This window comes from Heloderma suspectum, chromosome 1 (assembly GCF_057233095.1).
Source record: "Heloderma suspectum isolate Gila_16-S chromosome 1, 16-S_ref, whole genome shotgun sequence".
NCBI lineage: Eukaryota > Metazoa > Chordata > Lepidosauria > Squamata > Helodermatidae > Heloderma > Heloderma suspectum.
Genome location: NC_139458.1, coordinates 437,856,596 through 437,865,679, shown reverse-complemented (window position 1 = coordinate 437,865,679; position 9,084 = coordinate 437,856,596).

Sequence of the window (9,084 nt, the reverse complement as noted above, 5' to 3'; positions counted from 1 at the left end):
ACTCTCCGCGGCAGTGTGGGACACAGAAGGATGGCCCGTGGAGGCCTTCCAGTGGCCCATGAGGGACCAAGCTGCTGCTGCTCTCCCCGCACACAGCCCTCCCCACCTCAACGTCGCTCCGCATTAGCCAGTCAAACAGGTGTGGTGTGAAACATGGTTATGACGGAGAGGGAGACACACCGGAAGGACATCCCAGCAGGCCGCCTTCCCCAGCTTAATCACACACCACACAGACCGCCAAACGGCTGCTTGTCAGGGGCTGTGTGGAGCACCATTTAGATGGGGAGGGGGATGCACAGACAGGCTCACCGCCTTGCCTCTCCATTTAAATTGCACCCCTCCCCCTGTGCCCCGCTCACCCAGATGCTGGAAAATGCTCTCTCCAGTGCCATTGGGGGGGGGGGTGGAGAAGCACAAAGAGGTCTCAGCAAATAAGGTAAGGAGGTTAGGCCCTCCTACGCCTGCACACTGAGACGGGGAGGGGGTGCGTCTGGGTCTGGGTATACACTTGCAGGCATGTAACCCCCGGCACACCCTCCGTTGCTGCATGCAGCCCTTGGGGGCAAAAGGTTGCACACCCATGGCTTGGATGCCCCATATCATGCAGGCCAGCATCCAATCACAGCAACCCCGTGCCAGGAGATATGGAAGATTTTACATGGATAAGATTATATTAATTCTACAAAGTCAAGCATGCAAACAAACAAGAAAAGAAAACTACATCTACAGTCAGGGCCAGAAATATTGGAACAAGGATAACTGTTTTGGCAGTGAAGGAACAAGGATAACTGTTTTGTTTCCAGTGAACAGCCACCAAATGCAAATGTAACACTCAGAACCACCTCCAGGCCTTTTATCTGCTTGCTTGGTCATGGAGTGCCCAAGTAACAGGCCACACCTGGCCATGCAGCTGCTTGTCAGCCATTCGTTCCATTATTTATGAGCCACCAAGGATGGGTATGTGTGTATGCCACTGGCTGCGCTTCACTGGCTGCGCTTCTGGAATGGTTAGTGCCCCACTTTTGTCACACCCCTTGAATTACAGCTGAAAGTCCTGACTTCGCTCCCATCTGGGTGTGTTTCCTTTCAACTTCAGTGTGGTGTACAGAGGCCAACTGCCAAAACAGTTATCCTTCTTCCAATATTTCTGGCCCTGACTGTAGTTGTTAACAGCAGGTAGTATGTCCACCATTATTTTTGCCCCTTAACCAGCAAAGAAACCAGTGGAATCCAAGGGATGTTTCTAGGTTTCCTTTATGATTCCTCATAATAACAAATTATATTTAGTCTCTTTTCCACAATCTGAGGAAAGGCTTTGATAGATCATAGAATCACAGGGCTGGAAAGGGCCTACAAGGCCATCGACCCCCCTCCCCTGCCCAATGCAGGAAGCCTGATTCCCAGACAGCCCCCCATCCAAGTACTAACCAGGGCTGACCCTGCTTAGCAGCCGAGATCAGTCGAGATCAGGCACATCCAGCCCTTTGCTCCGTGCTGCCGCATATGAAGTAAAATCATGCCATCTTCAAATCAGATATTTTAACTTTGCCTTTAGCTAAGCTGAGATGCCAGCTTTTCTGCCACAGATGTTTGCCACAGCTCCATGTACCAAGATTTCAGTGTTAGAAGTTCTGCAGTTTTCCAGCTTTTAGCTCTTCCCCTGCAAGCTGCCATCAGAATGAACGTGATTCATTCCCAAGACGTCATTTTTGCATTTCGCTCTTCCCATCTTGTTCATAGAGCCAAGCATCTTTTGTTATGTGTAATGTTTGCCATTCACCTTCCAAAACTCTAACACAACAAAACATGACCACCCCGCCACTGCACCCCACTCCCAAGCAGTGAGAAGTCTGCGGAGTTCCAGCGCTTACCCAGGTTTCACTTTCCTTAGAAGGAGGTCACAGGGGACTTGTGGCATTTCTGAGGTATAAGGTTTATTTACACATATTTATGTATTCATTTATTACATACATAGGCTAAACATAGGATGGGGGTTCCCAGCATGAACACTTCAGCAGATCTCTGTTCCCATCAGATTTCTAGGGGAACATATAGTGCCATAGGATTTCCTGCAAAGAGCAAAGTCAGCTCCCTGCCTCTTTTCCCGCACAGGCTGCCCGCCACCTACACACACGCTTAGCTTGCTTCTATTGCTCCCACCCCACACTCACTTAGCATATTCCTTAGGGAGGGGAAGAGAAAGGTAAAGCAAAGCAAGTCATCCCTGACCAAGACTGATGTCCCAGCTCCCATTAAAACACATCAAGAAAATGCTGCCGGCTATCAGCTGCCTCTGCTCCACTCTTTGAGAGGGGCTGCGTCATGCATCTACACTGACAGCAACGATTCTAGAAATGTTCAAATCAGGAATGACATGGTTGGAAAGGATTCTGGATCTCTTTGCAGTGATAGGCACTGGGCTGGAAGGGATTCCTGAACAATCATTTAGACTGACCCCAAACACATACTGAGAGCCAGCATGGTGTAGTGGCGAGAGTGCTGGACTGGGAGTCGGGAGATCCGGGTTCTAGTCCCCACTCGGCCATGGAAGCTCCCTGGGTGACTTTGGGCCAGTCACACACTCTCAGCCCAACCTACCTCACAGAGTTGTTGTTGTGAGGATAAAATGGAGAGGAGGAAGATAATGTAAGCCGCCTTGGGTTCCTTGCAAGAGGAAAAAAGGCAGGATATAAATGCAATAATAAATATAAATAAAGAAATAATACTGCTTACAGATATTTTAAAATATGGTCAGCAGTATATAAATCTATTAAATAGATAGATAGATAGATAGATAGTAGCAGAGGACAGTCCTCTATTTGAAAGGCTGCCAAAGATCAGTCCTCTGTTTGAAGGTCTTTCCAGTGCAAGTCTGGCTTAGAGAGAAACCCCCCTAACAATGGAGAGCTTCCCATCCACCGTTTGCACCTGGCCTGCAGGTGGTCATACAGTTCACAGTTCTCACCACTATGGTGAGATGTACTGTATTTCTATTTAAATTATAGCAATGGCTTCTAAATGTGCATCTGTACACATAGTCATGTGCTAGTCTGGGTCCTCCTTTGTCCTCTTTTGTGGCGATGCATAAATGGACAGCCTTAGTGAATGGAGAAGCCATTTTTCCCTTTCAACTGACTGAAACATGGCCTCATAGAGTAGAGAGATTCTCAGGGTTTATCTTAAACAGGGAGTCCAGGTCCCTGTGCCCAAGGGGCTTACATCTATCTGTTCTTGAGGAGAGAATGCAAGGATGGAAGAACCCAGAGGAATATATGAGCAAATGCAGTTACACAGAGGAAGATGGGGAGGGTGGAGGTGGAGCGATTTAAGGCAGGCTTTGTGGAAAAGGTGGGTTTACAGGAGGGATTTGAAGGAAGGTGAGGGGTTGCACCAGCCATAGGAGAAAATGTGTTTGGCCCCCTCCCACTTTGCACAACACCTCAAAAGGTGTCTAGAGGGCATCCTTCTTATTGCATCTGGATTTCACCTCTTAAAGCCATTGTGCAAAGCAAGCAGCTCTGACTCAACACATGAAACATGAGTGATCGGTACGATTGCATCCGTGTGTTTTAAATGACTTCCAACTGTTTTCTGCCTATCAACATCAGCACCCTCCAGTCATTCACCGTGAACCTGCATGGGTCAAAGATCCACCATCAGACATCATCACAAGTACCAAAGAGATGTGCATGCAGGTGAATAGAGACACACCTGCATTTACTTTCTCTTGTTGAGGTAAATGTGTTCTTTTGTTCGAGGATGATGTTACCGCCAAGGACACTGTGGGAAAGAGAGGAAAGCATGTTATTCTAATGATCACCTGCCTTCCTCGGATATAAATAAATAAAAGAGGAGGCCAACACTTTTATATATGCAGTTCAAGGAAATATAGAGATCTGTTTCAATGATGATCAAAAATCCATATAATAGTCATAGAACAGTAGGGCTGGAAGGGGCCTACAAGGCCATCTGATTTCCTTTCCATAGCCCAGTGGCCAATATTTCATAATATTTCAATATTTCGTAAAGAGCCCGCAAACTTCCGTGAAGGAGCCATCTCAATCGCAGGATAAAAGCTCTGTGCGATGAAGCCCACTGTGCAACTGCATTGTGCAGCCTGTTGTGCAACTGGTTGTGCAACTGCTCTACACCCATTACACAACATGTTCGGTTCTGCAACTGATTGTGCCATGGCTTATGCAACCGGTTGTGCAACCATAATGGGCAACTGCTTGAATAACGGAAGCATTCAGCAGCAATCCACTAGTGCTATATGTGTTTGCAGAATGTCACTGTTGGATCCTTCCCTAGATGCTTCAATGAAGGGAGCCCACAAGCAGGACATTAGTACAACAGCACTCTCAGGCGTGTGCGCCCCAGCATCTGGTGTACAAAGGCAGATGGCCCCTGATACTGGAGGGAGCACGTTGCCATCAGGACTAGCAGCCAGTGATAGCCTCCTCCTCCATGAATTTGTCCAATCCCCTTCTAAAGCCGTACAAATTGGTGGCCGTCGCTACATCTGGGGGAAGCAAATTCCATAGCTTAACTCTGTGCTGTGTGTAGCCTTCCATTTACCTGAATCTCCCACCAATCAGCTTCATGGGTTGACCACTTTTGGTTCTAGTATTATAAGAGAGGGAGAAAAATGTCTCCCTATCTGCTTTCTCCACACCATGCATACTTTTGTACACCTCTATCATGTCTCCCCTCATTCATCTTTTTTTCTAAGCTAAAATGCCCCAAACATTGTAACTTTCCTCCTAAGGGAGATGCTCCAGCCCCTTGATAATTTTGGTTGCCTTTTTCTGCAATGTTTTCAGCTCTAAAATATCCGTTTTTAGGTGTGGTGACCAGAACTGGACACAGTATTCCAGGTTTGGTCGCACCATAGACCTTTATAAGGGCAGTGCAATAATAAAACTGCCGATATCATACTCCCCTTATACTATAAGAGCAGTATGATAATTGCAGTTTTATTTTTCACTCTTTTTCTAATTATAACAGATGTGAGAACTGTCAGATGCCAGTGCTGAAATATCCAACATTCACTAAATACAGACTCATGCAGAGGGCCTTCAGAGAGTATTTGTTCATCATCAAAATTCGGAGAGGATGACTTGAGCTGAGTTGATGGGGTAAATCCATGCCTGCCCTAGTGCCTGACCAGACCCTTTTAAAGCAATATCAGATATGTCTGCAGCCCAGCCCCTGACATTTAAGAACCTATGTTGCTCTTATCAAAACCCTTGTCGTTTCCTCTTGTAATTCCTTTGAAATTTCACCCCAGCAGGCATCCCCAAATTCGCCCTGAAAACACAGGAAGCCAACACTCCCCTCCCCAATTCTTCCTGAAATGACATTCAGAATATGGGAATATGTGGGTCCCTGCACTGATGCTTCAACCCAGAGGAATCTTTGCACTGGGGAAAGCAATGAGCAGGACCCACTGTCGTTGCAATGATGACATGAGCTGTCAAAACTGCAAAGGAAGTGGGGCTGTGAGCCGTGGCTGTTTGGAGCACTATTGAGCCACCTTTCCGCACCTCTGATTGGAAGGCCAGGAAAAGATCCAGACTCATGCAGTGATGCAAGGCGCTCTGTGGCCTTGCACTGGTTGTTCTGAGGGAGGGCAGCCACTCCTGGCTTTCGTCTGGTGGATTCGCAGAACAGCCTGTTTATTCCAACCATCCTGAATCCGGTGGGCCATGCCAGCTGGGAATGATGGGAGGTGCAGTCCAGCACATCTCAAAAGCACCAGGTTGAGGAAGGCTGGTTTCTTCAGAGTAGATTACTGTAGCCAATACTTTGTATGGTTCTCTCAAATCAAGCTGCAAAATGGAACCCCCTCTGCACACAGAAACACATGATACAAACTCCCAGTTCTCCCAGTTGTTTTACAGTCCCCATTCCTGATGAATGACTCTCCCTCTTTCTGGCTCCGGGGGATGTCTTGTTAAAATATTTAGTGTGAATTGCTCGACTTGTCGTTCCGTAGGGTCCAGATCCCATCCCGTCGCTGCCACGGGGTCTCTCAATGTTAATCTTTGGAGTTGGCAGCAGCTGCCATTTTGCGCCGAGTGTCTGTGCGTGCGTGCGTGCGCATGGCCTGCTCATTTCCACACTGCAGCTATTGAGGGATCCTTTGGACCACCGCTTGCTGGCTGTGGGGCAGTTGTGGCTTCCCCACGCCTTCTGAATTGCGCTGTTCTGAGCATGCGCAGCTCTACATTTCAAACTCCCCAGAGCTGCAGCACCGTGACTGTGGGGTGCTTCTGCTGCCCTGGCGCTGAGCAGCCGTGCTTCGGAACAAGCACCATTTGGTACAGAAAAGGGCCATCTGTTTCAAAGTGACAACAGCAGCATGCGCGTCTGTCGCCATGGATGTGCCTGGCCAGCCGCCCACTGACTAGAAAATGCTTTCTAAAGATAAGAAAGGAAGGGGCAGCCCCATGGGCCATGTATGCCCACGCTAGCCCAGGGGCCGGCACTGGGCCTGTTTGCCACCGCCCCATCCCCACTGCTCCCTGGGCGGTCATCTGGGGGAGCACAGGGCTACGGGACCCTGGACTTTGGCCCCCAGTCTGAACTGCAACTACCCCCCCCCCGAAAATGCTTCTGGAAGTCCCCTTTGTTGTTTTCCATTCCTCACTTGGGTTTCCTTTGGATGAGAGAGCCCCGGAGACGGACCTGGGGCATGTTTTTGTCCTGTTTATCTGAAAATAAACAAGTCCAAGGTAAGCAGAGGCCAACTGCAGGTGCCCCTGTAAGCCGGCCGACCTCCCTGCCGCCCAGAGTGCCTCCCCCCAGTGCGCAGCTCTCCTGCCTCGGCCTCTCGTCTCCCCAGCGGCCGTTCTACACGTGCACAAAGGCATCTACTGCCCAGGGCCCCAGCTGGGTGTGGGGAACACCTTTTCCGACTCAAGCGCAGGGAGAGGTCTCCCACCTGGCAAGAAACCACCAATTGCTGACCATGAGCTCCCCTCAGCCAGCTATTCTGGGCTGCAACCGAACAGAAGAGAAGTCGTCCGGCAGCCGTAACCACACTTGCGCTGCAGCTGGGGTGGAGGCCAGGGGAGAGGCTGCCCTCCGAGAAACTCCCCTGGGCCTCCTGAAGTAAGACTGCGAGAGTGGCTGTGCTGGATCAGACCCAGGACCCGCTTAGTCCAGCATTCTGATCCCACAGCCAGCACTGGCTCCAGGTTTGGGGGGCTCCTTGGGCAAGACACCCCCATGGCCCCTCCTCCCTCTGGGAGTCCACCTGCTGCCTGCCATGGTTGCCAGCTGGTCTTGCTTCTCTTCCTCCTCCTCATTACGGTTATTATTTGTTACACTGATATCCCGCCTTTCTTCCTCTTGCAGGGAACCCAAGGCAGCTTGCATGATTCTGCTCCTCTCCACTTTATCCTCACAACAACTTTGTGAGGAAGGTTAGGCTGAGAGTCAGTGGCTGGCTGAAAACCATCCAGCGAGCTTTATGCCCAAGTGGGGACTAGAGCCCAGATCTCCCAAGCCCCAGTCCAACACTCTGACCGCTACCCCCCAACTGGCAAGCACGTTATCACTTGCTTGCTTGATAGGCAGAGAGCCACGGAGCAAGAAGGCCGTGGCATTGAGTTCCCCTCACCACCACCTCCACCACCGTTGTCTGGGCCAGAGCAAGAGGCGGGCAAACAAGCAGGTTGCGGGTGTGAAGAGGAGGAGCGAGTCCAGGGGGCCCTGTGGCCAGCCCTGCCCAGCGTGGCCAACAGATGCCTGTGGGAAGCCCACAAGTAGGGCATGAGTGCGATAGCCCCCTCCCAGCAACTGGTTTTGAGAGGCCTCTGATCCTAGAGGTAATCTATACATTTTTTTCCTATGAGGAAGACTTACAACATTTCTGGGACTCTTTTGCTTGGAGAAAAGGGAAACACGATGGAGGTGTACAAAATTATGCCTGGTGTAAAGAATGTGGATAGGGTGGCATTTTCCTCCCGCTCTCAAAATGCTAGAAGCCAGTGGGGTCCTCCCGTGAAGCTGATGGGTGGGAGATTCAGGACGGATCAAAGGACGGACTCCTTCACGCACCGCAGAGTTCGACTGTGGAACTCGCTACCGCAAGATGCAGTGATGGCCGCCCACGTGGATGGCTTCGAAAGGGGGTTGGACACATTCACAGAGGAGAGGGCCGTCAGCGGCGGCTAGTCCTGGGGGCAATGGGCTGCTGCCAGGATCGGCAGTGGCACGCCTCTGCACACCCGTTGCTGGGGGATCCCGGCTGGAGGACATCCCACTTGAGGGGTTCCCGCAGGCAACTGGTGGGCCACTATGTGAATGAGATGCTGGATGAGATGGGCCCTTGGTCTGACACAGCACGGCGCATCTTAGGCTCTTATATCGTAGCCGCCTCCGCCGCCTCCTCCTCCATGAATTTCTCTGATCCCCTTTTAAAGCCATCCAAATTGGTGGCCATCACCACATCCTGTGGTGGTGAATCCCACAGTCTAAGTCATGGGACCTGGGGGTAAGCTGCTAAAATGCTGTTTGAAAATGCTGTAATGTTTTAATCTAATTTTAATTGTATTGTTCTTTAATTTGTATTTTAACTTTTGTATATTTTCCTATGTTTTAATTGTATATGTTTTAATTTTTGTAAGCCGCCTTGTGTCCCAGTACTGGGAAAAAGGCGGGGTACAAATAAACAGAAGAGGAGGAGGAAGAAGAGGAGGGGGAGAAGAAGAAGAAGAAGACGACGACTGCGCGGTATGAAGAAGGACTTCTCACAGCTATGCAGCCCTTTGGATATTAGCCAGACTAAAGCCAGGCAAGGTCACTTTGGCCCCAATCAGGAGGCTTCTGCCATCAAAACTGCTGGCCCTACACTGTGCCCAGCTGCCCACCGATGCTGCCCACATGGACCTCAAACTCCGAGGTCTGAGCCAGAACTGGATTGGCTGCCTGACCCCGCATCCTCGGTCACTCCTGGAGGAAACAGAATGGACCAGCAGGGCTGGAAGAGGGAGAGACGGAGGGGTAAGTTACAGGGGAGCAACTTCCAGCCCAGGAAACCCCGAGGAGGCTGAGGCTGACGCTGCCACTGGGGAC